This window comes from Gossypium raimondii, chromosome 6, assembly GCF_025698545.1.
Source record: "Gossypium raimondii isolate GPD5lz chromosome 6, ASM2569854v1, whole genome shotgun sequence".
In the NCBI taxonomy this organism is placed as follows: domain Eukaryota; kingdom Viridiplantae; phylum Streptophyta; class Magnoliopsida; order Malvales; family Malvaceae; genus Gossypium; species Gossypium raimondii.
The window spans coordinates 52,431,187-52,446,323 of NC_068570.1; positions in this window are offsets into that span (position 1 = coordinate 52,431,187).

A 15,137-nucleotide genomic window follows, 5' to 3' on the forward strand; every position below is an offset into this window, starting at 1 on the left:
ATTATTTTTTAGAAAAATTCAATAACGAATAAAATTAATTTATGAAATTTTTACCAAATAAATAAATGTTTTTGGACACGGATAGCTTTGCATCCAAGTTTTAATATTAATAAAAACAATTTAAAAGAAGAAAATAAAAAAGGTGGGGAGACAGGAGAGTGGAGAGAAGTGTTACAACTTACAAAGACAGAAGAGACTGCTTGCTTGTACGCCCCACTCGTCGCATCCAATACTTAACAAACACCTAACATTTAACATTCATTCACTATCCATAATATGGATTCATATATTTAATTTTATTTTTTTATTATTTTGAATAATATTTAGACTTAAACATTTTAATTAAAATATAAATAATAAAAAAGTTTGGATTTAAAAATAGATTTATAAATTTAATTTTAAATTTTATAAAAATTACATATATTTAACATCTCTATCCTATAAAATTGTTGAATTAGAGGTGAAATTTATTTAAATTTTAATTTTCTCTTATTAGTAAAAGTATTGTAGAGGCTCATGTGTTAGAAGATAGTTAGTATTTTGTCTTTTCCACTACAAAATAGACAAATTAATTATTATATGTTATTTTAAAGAGTAAATCGGTTGCTGATTGAATCTTAGCTCAGTTGATATTGGTATTGTTGCCAATACAAGAGGATGTGGCACTGAAGCGTACTATTCGCTTATTTAAGGATTAGAAAGGGATTATGACTAATTCAAGGAATTATATCAAAAAATCAAAATCAATTTACTATTTAATTTAATTTACCCGGAAAAAAATTTGGTTAGATAAAAGATTGTAGGTGTATGATTGCTTAAAAAGAAAAAACTTGATAACAAATGGTGAGAGTTCATCACATGCATGACGTTCTGTCTGGCAGCACAATTTCATCACTTTCTTTTTCCTAATATCACATTATTACTATAATCATATATATTATTTTTTAAAAGTTTATTATTATAAATATATATTCGAACAATTATTAATATAAAATACAAAATTATATATATGTTTTTTAAAATAATTTAAATGAGAATAAATAAGTATAGTAATAAATATAAAATAATGAATCAACTCCTGCTCCTACCTCTTAATTCACATTTCCAACAACCGCCCTTTCCGTAGACTAAGACCTTTCTTATTATTTTTCTCAACGTCAGAGTTGTATATGTTTTCGATTTCCACTCTCCCATTGGCCGTAACCAAAATCTCCATCACATCATCCACTCAAACATACATACATACATACATACATTAATCGGAGATTCTCAAAAATTTTGGAAATTTCTTACTAACTCCCATAACTTTTTTGAAAATTTCAATTAGGCTCTTCCAAATATTTTAGAAAATTCTCATTAAGCTCTTCAAAAAAAATTGAAAAGTTCAATTAAGTCCCCAAATAGTGAAGCTGCGTAATGAAGAGGGCAATTGTAGTTTTTTTTGTATATGGTTTAATTCTTTCCTCAAACTCAATCTCTCTATTTTCTTTTTTAGGCTTAAGAGAGTGTAAAAAACATTTAAACTAAAAAAAAAAAAAGAAAAACAAAGTAATTAAGCTCCTCTTTTTTTCACTCAATTGAGCACTTGAACTTTTAAAATGCATCAAAAAGGCTCTCAAACTTCTTCAAAAAAAAAGCAATTAAACTCCTACTTTTTTTTTCACTTAATTGGGTACTTGAACTTTCAAAATACACCAAAAAGACCCTCAAAATTTTTAAAAAAGCAATTAAGCCCCCCCTCTTATTAAAAATTAGAAAAAAATTATAAAAAATAATAAATTTTAGAAAAATTATTAAATTTCAATAAAATATAAAATTTTAAAATTTATTAAAAATTAGTTTTTTATAAAAATCGTAAAAATAAAATATTGTAAAATTTTATAAAAATCATAAAAAATTAATGACCCTAGTTTTTTCAATTAAAGTCATCACATGTCGCAACACAACAGTGACATGTGGTGAAAATGATAAATAAAAATAAAACCAATAAAAGTTATAGAAAAATTATAAAATGCTTCTTTGGTATATGATAATTTTATAATTTCTTTTCTGAAATTAGTATTTTTTACATTTTGTATAATTTTCTTACGACTTTATAAAATTTTATAATTTTTATATTCTATATATTTTATAATTTTTACGATTTTTATACAATTTTTATATTTTTATACAATTTTATATTTTTCTAATTTTTAATAAATTTTAATATTTTTTAATTAAAATTTAATAATATTTATAGATTTTAATTTTTATAATTTTAATAAAAGCAGGGTTTAATTGTTTTTTTTAAGTTTGAGGTCTTTTTGATGCATTTTGAAAGTTCAAGTACCAAATTGAGTGCAAAAAAAAGTAGGGAATTAATTGTTTTTTTAAAAGGTTTGAGGTCTTTTTATGTATTTTAAAAGTTCAAGTACTAATGAGTGCGAAAAAAAGTAAGAACTTAATTACTTTTTTTTTAAAATTGAGGACTTTTATCCACTTAAACTTTTTTAACATTTGAAACTTAGTTCTTAGAATTTTATTTCTACAAGTTTAATATCTCTACTTATCTTATTTAATAATTAAATTATGATTAATAACATTGTTAACAGAAAGAATAATTTTAAAAGTATAAAGAGTACAAAAATTTGTCATATTTATCAACAAATAGGCTTATTCTTCTAGTATAGTAGTTTTCTAATTAATTAAAATTAAATAAAAAAATGAAGAAGTAATCATTTTGTAGTCAAATTTTAAATTTATAATGAGATAAAAATATCATAAAGGTTAGAAGTTAAATTGCATTTTACCTCATCTATTAAAACGGACAATTTAATTCATGTATGTTAAATCAATGAGCAAATCGATCTTTTCTTTTAAAAATTTTATTCATTGGTACTGTTAAAAACTAGTGTGACTAACAGAATAGTCAGATAACAATATATGGTATGCCACATATACCTCATGTTGATGCATAGAGATCAGTTATTAACAATAGAAATAGATGAAATTTTTAACGGAATGACTAATTTACTCTTAGACCTAACGTATAAAGATTAATTTACTTACTTTTTTTAATAGAGGAAACAAAATGGAATCTAAATAAATATTTTTGGGGTTGAATATATGTATGAGAATGAAGGTTGAAGGAAAGAAAAGGTAAATAAATATATAATTAAAAAAGATGATGCAATTAAGTTGAATAGAAACATCCCCTGGCCTGCTTCCTAACATCCAGCTAAGAGGTTGCTTTAGGTTTAGGGTAGTCCAGTAGTTGTACTATTAGACAAACCGCCAGCTACCACTTTGCCAGCCATCGTCTTCTACATACACATACATTTTATTCCTCTGATTTTAATATTAACAACATTGCCCCCTTCAAAATTTTAGAAAAGGTTACCTTGGTTTGATGGTGTATATAAAGCATATAAGTAAGCCATGGGCGGCCAGTGGATGGGGGATTTAGAGAAATGAAACACACACATGCATGTACATATTATTTTATAGTAACGGGATATGATTATGCATTCACATGGGAAGAGAACAATTAATTAATATAGGGAAAGAGGTTTATATGTCTAATGTCTGCTGCATCCCCATCATCTTTCCACAACATTAAAGTTCCAATAAAAATGTAACCATTATCCTAAAATCTTATTCATGGCCCAAATAAGGATGTTATCAAAATATTAATAAATTCCCTTCTAATTCTTGTTCTTTTGTTGAGGTAAGACTAAATAAATTTAAAAGTATCCTGACGGTTTTAATAGAAGTACGAGATTAAAAAATGGGATTAAAATAGATCGAGTTTGAGTTTTAATATTTAAGACTCGAGTTTAGTTTACTCCATTTTAAATTTTGTAATATACTTTTATGTCATAAAATTAATACTATGTATATATTAAAAATGTTAGGTTGTTTAATTTTAAAATTTTAATAAAATATTAAATTATTTTTTTTAAATATGGATGAACTTAAAATTGAGTTAGAGTCATTTATAAATATGGAAAAATTTAGGCAAAATTTTAGACTCAGTATTTTGGGACAAACTGAATTTGTTTAAACATAAAATATATTAATATCATACTTAAAATTAAACCAATCGGTGAACACCTCTAATTATATTCAAGAGAAAGAAACTGAGTTAAAATCACAATGGAAGAGTTTTATTTATATATTTATTTATTTTTCACTTTTACTTATTTCATATTTGAAAAGTTAAAAATCTCATTCTTTTGGTTAAAAATATTTTTATTTAAAAATCTTAAGTTAATTATTAACATTATTATTTTTGTCAAAATTTTCAATCCCACACATTTATTTTCCAACAATTATATAACATCAAATAGAAGCAAGAAGAATTAATTTTAAATTTTTAAGTACAAAGATTAAATCTCAAAATTTGTCAAAGTATAAGAATGACTTATAAACCTGTAAATTTTGACTTAAACTTAAAATATTTAATTTCATCAATTCAAATTTAAATATGATTTTTTTAAAAATAATATCCAACACAAATCCAAAATGATATGAATCCAAACTTTAAATAATGTGAACAATAAACTAGTATCACGAGTTGCGGATTAAGGCCTATGACCGTTGCGCACAGAACGTCCCATAGAGCTCAACTTATTAAATGGGGCTCATTTGACCCAATTGAACTGTCCCGATGCGTGAAACCCATAAAGACATCTACTTGAAGCCTTGATGAACCAATGAAACAATTTAGTAAAACTAAAGTTACTGGGGCGCCTTAGAGAATTTCTAAGAAAATTCTCACTTTTCGAGTGTTAGGTTGACTTAGGTAGATTTGAAGCAAAGAAATCGTCTAAGACCGCGTGACTTGCCATATTAAAGTTTTAGCCCCGTGACAGTTGGCATCCGAGCTAGTGTTTGAAGGTATCGATTAAGATGTCGAAAGGAGTAGACAAGCAAGTTGAGCCAATAGAGCCAGGAAAGCTAGCCAATTGAGGGATATGCTATCAGCTTTAGATGACAAGGTGGCCAAACTTGAGGGCTCCGTAGGTGATGTGAAGGAGACCCTCGAGAAAGTTGATGGTGTTGGAAAAAATCTGGTTTGAAAATAATTTTCTTACACAGCGGAAAATTAAAATTTTGAAAACTAACCTGGTTTGTGATATTTATAGCAATAAACCTTAGACCGAAATCATACTTATGTTTTCAGATAAGTAGATCTTTGATTTTTTTTTTTAATTTTCAACCAATCGATCTTCTCCGCTATTCTCGTACCACAAACTGCTTCGAGTGTGGGCTCGACCCAATTGAATCAAAACATAAAGCTAGAAAAAGTTTTATTTTCCTTTGGGGTGAAAATGAAAATCTCTCTTCTTTAATAGAAACCACTAAAATTGTTATTCTGGAAAAATATATTTAATAGTTGAGAATAAATTCTCTCTATTTTTTCAGCAGAGTAACAATTTCTCAAAGTTGCGTAAATAGCTCTACCAATGCCATTTATTTATAGCAAGAGAAATTAGAACTGTGACACCCCTAACCCATATCCGTCGCCGGATTAGGGTTACGAAGCATTATCTAACACATCATAGTCTAACACAGTCATTTATTACAATTCATGCAAACCAATTTCACAATACACTTTGTACAAGCCCAATAATGCCCGAGCCCAAACAAATAAATATGCCCGGGCCCAGACCAACAAACAAACCCAAATATCCCATTTGACCCAAGCCCCATCAGCCTAAAACCAAAAAAACCCTAGGCGCTGCAGACAAACTCAGCCATGATGAGCTCCCTACACGACGCCCATAATACTTCATGACGTCACGTCCGTCGCCTCCGCATGTTAAGACGTTACTCACAAGACGTCGCGCATTCTCCTCAACAAGATTACATGTGAGACTCAAAAACAAATAACAATGAATCTGAGAGAATCAAGGGATTTTTATTGATTTTATTGTTATTTCTCTAGGTCGGCTATAAAACCGAGTCAGATTTTGTGTAATGGGGGGAATGATTCAGTGTAAAAGAGATACGAAAATAGAGGGAAGGACTGAGATTACAAAGATTTTCTTTTTTTCGAAGGTGAATCGAGACTTTTTTTTTCTATTCTTTCTATTTTATTTTATTTTTTTATTTATAATAAAAAGGGAAAGAAGGAGAAAGGATCCTACCTGGTGCCGTCGTGGTGTCCCCTCTCCGTTGCAATCGGAGGCCAGGGTGCCGTCGGAGGCCAAGGGACGACCTAGTGGTGGCGGTGCAAAAAAAAAATGGGTTCAAAAACTCTAAAAAGTTCTTACAGAAAAAGAAAGAATTGGAAACTTTCTTTTAGTTTTAATTTTGTTTCTTTTAAATTTTAAAAGCAAAGATGAAATGGTGCCGTTTGGGGAAAGGGGGTCCGCCCGTCAGACCTTAAATGGTCGATTTGCGCATTCGGTCCCCCTATTCTAGCAGTGCGTTTAAATTAAATTTCTGATTTCTTTTAAATTTTCCCGCATGTTTTATTTTTGTTCCATTTTGGCCCATCGCTGCGCAGCGTTTTGGGAAGACGGAATAATTTCCTTTTGGTCCCCACTATTATGCGCACATTTAAGTTGGTCCTACCTTCCAATTTATTTCAAATCTGCCCCACTTTTTGTCTTTAAGCTCAATTTAATCCATTTTAAAGAAAAACTATTATTTTATTTAATTATTTTTCTTAAAAAACATTATTATTATATTATGCATTATAGTTATCATTATATATTTTCTATACATTCACATTCACGTATTTTACACATATGCATATTTATATATATATATATATATATATATATATATATATATATATATATAATTTGAGTTTTTTTACATGCATACATATATTTCTCTCGCACATTTTTTATATAGTTTTTTTATTTTAACTTTCACATGCCTTATATTTTATACATACTTACCCAATTTTTATTATATATATATATATATACATAAATTTGTATTTTTATTTTGTTGATTTTCACGTGTACATATTTTTATATTTTTATCCTATTTTCATAAATTTCGCATACATATGTATACATGCATATTTTCCTAGGAATTATAATAGGTTTTGTTTTGTTTTATATATTTCATTTATTTTTTTATTTTATATACATATACTTATATATACTGTTTTAATATATGCTTATACACGTTTTCAAAATTTATTTATGTCTCATACTTATATTTTGAAAATACATATATACATATATTATAAATTAAAGTTGTACAAGCCCAATTTTTATGCCCGGGCCCAATTAACCCTAAACTAACAAACCTCAGCCCAATAACCCAACAGACTCAGCCCAAACCATTCAAACCCAAATGACCCAATTCCAGTTACAACCCAATACAATAAACCCAACTAGCCTAAACCAAACCTGAGGCCCAAATTTGGAGCCCAATTCCCCAAAAGTCAAGCTAGGGTTTCAGAAAAGAAACCCTAGCGCCGCAGCCCTCTGCACCCTAGCTCTGCTGGCCGCCGCATACGTCCCGTCACCATGCCCACTTGCCACCGACGCCCTCACCTGCTCCACCTACAAAAGAAAAGACACAATAGCAGTAGAATATAGGGATTTTGATTGTAAAAAAATGGCTACAAAAAAAGGCCATTCAAAACAGATTGTAAGAGGGGGCTTCATCACTGAATCGGGGGGCTTTTTCTTTTCTTTTGTAACATTTTCATATAAAACAATCAAAAAAACAGATTCAAGGCTTGGATATCAGATTCGCATTTCTTTTTTATTTATTTTATTTTCTTTATTTCGTACATTAAATAGAAAATAAAAAGGGAAAGGGACTCACCGGAACCATCAGTGGTTCTTGCTGTCGGAGGGCTTCTCCTCCGTCGCCGATTCGGGTCCGAGAGGGGTTGTGGGTTTCCCTCTTTCCCGCGGGTTGAGAGATCTGAGATCTCAAGGATGCCACACAATGAGGGTTAAAAACCCCTTTTTCTCGCACGACTCCGACCACCGTCCTTGGTGGCGCTGCGATGGAGATGCGGCAGACGGCGGCGGGGTTCCAAGTTTGGAACCCTAGCAGAGAAAGGGGAAGACCTTTTTGTTTTTTCTTATGTTTTTTTAAGAAATGAAATAGCAGAAAAAAATTAGCTTTTATAGGAATTTCAAAACGGCGACGTTTAAGGCTCCCTTGACCCGCGCGGTGACCCGACCCGAGGGGAGGATCCGCGTGTTATGCTTGGAGGGGCTATTTGCGCTTTTAGCCCCTCCGCTTTTTAATGCCTCCGCAATTAGTTTTTTTATTTCTTTAAATTTATCCCTTTATTTTATTTTAGATTTCAATTTAATCCCCTTTGAAGCTATGCGTTTTAGAGGAGAAGGGAAAATTTCCCTTCCAGCCCCTCTATGTTATTCGCGTGTTCAATGTGGTCCCTTCCCTTTGATTTTATTTAGATTTAACCCCGAATTTCGTTTTAATTTTTTTAGTTTAGTCCTTTTGTTAGTTTGTGTATTTTCTTAATAAATTTCATATTATTATTATTATTATTATTATTATTATTATTATTATTATAATTGCTTTTATATATATATATATACTTATATACATACCTACATTTTTTATGTATATTGTATGATTTTTTGTACATATTTACATATCTATATATATGTATTTTATTTTCATAAATATATATATTTACATATTCTTCATCTTTAAAATATTTATTTTATATATGTATTTTATATATTATGATTCATATATATATACCTATACATATATACTTTTCATATTTTAATTCACATATGTATATGTATATACTTACTTATATATATATATTTATATAATAATTTTAAAATATGTAGATATGTTTTTATATTTTATATATATATATATGTATACACGTGAATACATTTACGTAATATGTTTATACATACATAGTTCTTCTCTTTTACATAAATATATAAAGTATACATATATATACTTACATATATTTTCATATTTTCATAGCTTTATTTATTTTATTCCTTATTATCCTTGTTTACTTAGTGTTCATTTATTTATTTATTTATATGTCCATAATTTTCTTTTAATGTTTTAATTTTTCTTACTTGTTATTGTATATACATGAATGATTTGTTTTTGCTCATATTATTTTTGTTCACATTATCATATTTATTATTCCACTTTGCATATTAATATCATATTTCAAAAAAGGAAAATATTTCAAAATAAGGCAATGTTTTGCGTTTGGAAATTCGAGGAACGTGCCCTAAGGTACTGGGTTTCGATTTCTCGTTCCACCAAATGACTTAATATCCTTTTCAAAAATTTTCAAAATAAGGCAATATTTTGCGTTTGGAAATTCGAGGAACGTGCCCTAAGGTATTGGGTTTCGATTTCTCATTCGACCAAATGACTTAATATCCTTTTCAAAAATTTTCAAAATAAGGCAATATTTTGCGTTTGGAAATTCAAGGAACGTGCCCTAAGGTACTGGGTTTCGATTTCACGTTTAGCCAAATTGCTAAATATCCTCTTGAATTTTAATCCATGCCATTCGAAAAAATTTTTAAGGATCGTATTTTGAAATTCTTTAAAGTTTTCAGCTTTTCGACACTAAGACATTAAATAATCAACTAGGTACCAATTTTTGAGCGTATCGAGGGTGCTAATCCTTCCTCGTGCGTAACAGACTCCCGAACCTGTTTTTCTGAATTCCATGGACCAAAATCGTTGTTTTAATAAAATCAAATCATTTATTAAAAACAACCACTTTTCAAGGTGATCGATCACACCTCATAAAATAAAGATTGATGGCGACTCCCGTTTCATTTTTCAAAACCCAAGTCGACCCCGTTTTCATCCAAAAAATGGTGTCAACAAAAGTATCTGTATCATATTGTATATTAACTTTTTAACATAACCTTTTGAAAATATATTTTGGTTTTAATCATTCATCAAAGTTATTTTCTTGATTTAAAGGTCTTTTTTTGAATAAAAGCATTATTGGAAGTTTAGGATTTTCGAGGGAAATTGAGCCCTAACGTATTGGGTTTTGATTTTCTTTGTCAATCTTAAATGACCGAGAATATTCTTTATTCAAAATGCATGAGCATAAAAATCATTTTTGGGAACTTAACTTGTCGTGCCCTAACGTATTGGGTGTGGCCTGTTACTTTCTCGAAATGAAGATTTTCGCATAAAATAAGAGTGATATTCAAAGTTCGGGGATTATGAGAAATTGTACCCTAACGTATTGGGACTCGATTTCTTTACATGACTTGAACAATTGGTTATCCTTTTGCAAATTTCTTTAAAAATTTTTTTTCAAATTTTCGACACCAAGACATTAAATAATCAATTTGGTACCGATTTTGGGCGTCACGAGGGTGCTAATCCTTCCTTGTGCGTAACTGACTCCCGAACTCATTTTCTCAAATTTCGCAGGCCAAAATCATTTTTAAGGTGAGCCGATCACACCTTAATCAAGGATCGGCGGCGACTCCCATTTTCGTTTTTAAAGTCGATAACTAAATTTTTGTTTTCAAAAAACGGTTTCGACACACTTCATATTCTGAAATTTAACCAACTCATAACCATTCTACTATTCAAATTTCGAACCAACTAACGTACATTGAATCATATTACATTATAACAAAACACATCCACCAACTAAATCATTACTCAAGCCGAAACTTATAACCAAACATTATCATACATATATACCTCGAAATATACTTCCCAAAAGAGCTTATAACATGACCGAATATACATAATAATTAGCATTTCTAACAAGCCATTTCGCATGAAAACTTATATACAATTCAAAATTAGCCATAGTCTATATATGCCATATGTCATAATATCAAGCTTTCAAAATACTGAAATGGCGATTGATAGTGTGACGATATTCCTTGACGATCCCCGAGCTCGAGCTAGCTTTATATATCTATAAAACAATGGAATGATGCGCAAAGTAAGCTTTGGAAGCTTAGTAAGCCATAAGCAAATATATCATCTCAATGATATTTACAATTTAATTCAACTAGGTCGAATTCAAATAAATCTCAAACACATATACATTTAAATAACTCATATAAATTCATATGATCACATTAAGTACTAAACTTACCTTAATATTTCATGAACATATAAATTCACACAAACTTGAACCATTTAGCTCAAATTCACATTCGGAATTGTTAAGAACACACGAAAATCATATAAAGCTCGTACAATGCCATATCCCGGATATGGTCTTACATTTTAACGTATATCGGTGCCACTGTCCTAGACAAGGTCTTATACGAATCATATACGATGCCAATGTCCCAGACATGGTCTTATACGAAATCACACCTCGGAAGTCCTAGTATCATGACTTCAATATCCTGTACATTTCCTAAGGTTCATTCGGAGCTTTAGACTTCGTAATTAAATCAATTCATACATGAAACCAGTCATCCAATGCTCCAATTAATTCGGCAACATATATATGTAAACATATACAAATCATTTCGGCAATATATATACATGTACAAATCCATTCGGCAATGTATATCCATATAAAAATCAATTCGGCAATGTATATACATATACAAATCAATTTGATAATGTATATCCATATACAAATCAATTCGGCTATGCATATCCATATACAAATCAATTCGGCAATATATATATCCATATACAAATCAATTCGACAATATATATGTAAACATATACAAATCATTTCGACAATATATATACATGTACAAATCAATTCGGCAATGTATAAAACATATACATTTGAATTCAAAAACATTTATTTACTTATGAACTTACCTCGTACGGAAACGAACGGATCGGATCAACTACTCGTCAACTTTCGATTTCCCTCGATCTAAATCCGATTTCTTTCTTTCTTGATCTATATGAATTCAAATTTAACTCATTTAATCACCTATTCATTCAATTTCATCTAAAAATACCTATTTGGACATTTTTCTCTTTAGCCCCTAAAGTTTCACATTTGTTTAATTTAGTCCCTATTTCACAAATACACAAAATTCACATAATTCAATATAATCCAAGCTTAGCTGAATTACTATAGTGCCCCTAACAGCCCAAAAATTTCATTTATTTCACATTTCAACCACTCATTTTACATATTTCACAATTTAATCCCTATTTGAAATTTTTGTCAAAAATCACTTTACAAAACATATTAATCTATCAACAATTATTCATTTTCCATCATCAACATTCAAAAACATCAAGCTATCATCAATGGAAACTCACAAATTCATCAACCAATTCAAAAATTAGGGCATGGGTTAGCTAGAACACGAAGCAACGATCTCAAAAAAGTAAAAATTATAAAAAATCGAGCTCAAACCGTACCTTAATCAATTTACAAGTTTACCAAGCCATGACATTCCACTAACTCATAAATGACCTATTTACCAATTAAGGACCTTTACCATAATGTTCTATAGCTATTAGACACCTTTAGCTTATAGAATATAACTTTTACGCTTTATGCGATTTAGTCCTTTCTACCGAATTAAGCATTCAAACGGTAAAATTTCTTTACGAAACTTTCACACATATATATTCACATGCTGTAAATACCAAAAATAATATTAAAATAATTTTCTAACCTCAGATTTGTGGTACCAAAACCACTATTCCAATTTAACTAAAACCGGGTTGTTACAACTCTCCCCCCTTAGGGATTTTCGTCTTGAAAATCTTACCAGTGAATAGGTTTGGATATTGCTTTCTCATAGCATCCTCGAGTTCCCATGTAGCTTCTTCTACCCTGTGTCGGTGCCATAATACTTTCACTAATGCAATTTTCTTATTTCTCAGCTCTTTGATCTCACGAGTTAGAATTCGGATCGGTTCTTCACTGTATGATAAATCTGACTAAATCTCAACTTCAGCCAGGGAAATAACATGTGAAGTGTCAGATCGATATCATCGAAGCATCGACACATGAAATACATTATGTATCTTTTCTAATTCATAACCGATAAGCCATTGGTCTAACTCGTTCAATGATTTCATACGGTCTGATGAATCTCAGACTTAATTTGCCTTTACGATCGAATCGAATTATTTTCTTCCACGATGACACTTTTAAAAACACTTTATCCCTGATCTGAAACTCAATATCTTTCCGTTTCAAATCTGCATAAGATTTCTGTCGATCTGACGCCACTTTTAAACTATCACGAATTAATTTCACTTTTTCCTATGTCTCTCTAATTAGATCAACCCCGTGAATCTTATTCTCCTTTAACTCAGTCTAGTACAATGGTGTGTTACACTTACAACCGTATAGAGTTTCGTATGGTGCCATCTTTATACTTGATTGAAAACTATTGTTATACGCAAATTCAATCAACGACAAATACTTTTCCCACGTACTTTCAAACTCAAGAATGCAACATCTCAACATATCCTCGAGTATCTGTATAACTCGCTTAGATTGACCATCTATTTGCGGATGAAAAGTAGTACTAAAGTGCAGCTTTGTACCCAATGTATCTTGCAATTTCTTCCAAAAACACAATGTGAATCTCAGATCTCTATCTGAAACAATGGACATAGGTACTCTGTGCAACCTCACAACCTGAGAGATATATAACTCAACTAACTTATCAAGTGAATAATCCGTGCGTACCAGAATGAAATATGCTCAATTAAAGATTTAACGATATTCTCTCATTGGCATTGTATGGATTGATAAATATGGAATGTGGCCACGGGTTGCTTGTTCTCGAACAAGCAATTTATCACAATCATTTGGTGATAGTGATAATATTAATCATTAAGAAGACACAATGGTGACAATGGGATAAAATATGATTGTATTGAGTAAACGAATTTAACTCAAAGGAATCAATGGTATCACATGAGAGTAACACACACATGACAAGGTTATTGCACAAAGCAGTTGAATGAAATGCTTTCTTAAAGAGTATACAATAAGAAGTTTTCAATCATAGTACTTCTTGTGGACTGACTCCATGATTAAGTAATTGACAAATTATCGGAACGATGCTTCTGGACATAATTGCAATTACTATAGCCTAATTATATATGTCTAATTGGCCCTCCGCTAGCTCAACAAAAGCTTGATCGGACTGCATTTGAATTAGAAGAAAATTCTATGATTTTGGAAATAATTGAATTGAGTTGATTATTCGATATGGAATTAAATTGGGCGGTTGTAAGAATTGTTCAACTAGAGAATTTGATGAAAGAATTTTCTTGAATAATTAATTTGAAAAAAATTAGTGATTTTTGAGAAAATTAATTTTGATAAAGTAAAAATAAATTAATCAAATTAATTAAAATTAATATGATATTTTTGGAAATTAGTTTTCGAGTCGGACAATTGGCCCAATGGGTAATTGAACTTGAAAATTGGACTTGAAATCGTAAATTGGGCCTGAGAGCCCAAAATCGAGACCAAGGCCCAAAAACTGGTCAAATTGGGCTTGGTATGTGAAACTGGGTTGACGTCTAATCGGTGGCTAGACCAGATCGGTGGGGCCGTCATTGGCTCGGACCTAACTGGTAGGCACCGAACTAGCTCAAGGTGCTAATGATTGTGACAACAACGTTTCGGTGGTTGTAATAGCGACATTTTAGTGGCCGAAAAATGGTTGGCAGCGGTAGTTTTTCGGTGATTGAGGAGTGAAAAAATTACACAATTGAGACTCTACCAGAGAATTTGATTTCAGATTAACTATTCAAAAAAAATAATATTATTTTAATAGATTTAATATTAAATTTAATTTAACACTTATCTTAATAGTATTTTATTAATTTAGTATTAAAGTAATTATCTTAATATTAAATTAAATTTAATGTTTTTCTTGTAGATAAATATTCTATTAATGTGGTAGAGTCTCTAACGTTTAATAGAGGGATCCGTAACGGTCAATCGCCGAGAGCATTCCAGGTCCCTTGTCTGATATGACATATATGTCGAGCTGTGGGAAAACATGGCGGCACAACTGACTCAAAAAGAAATCTCAATCATCTGTCGTTTCTCCGAAAGTTCTTGCGAATGCTATAAGCAAAACCTTCCAATTACCATCTTGAGCAATGACAAGCAGCAGACGCTATTGATACCTTTCCTATAGCCAGGTGCCGTCAATTTGGACCATAGGCTTGCAGTGCTGAAATGGCTCTCTATATTGCTCAAA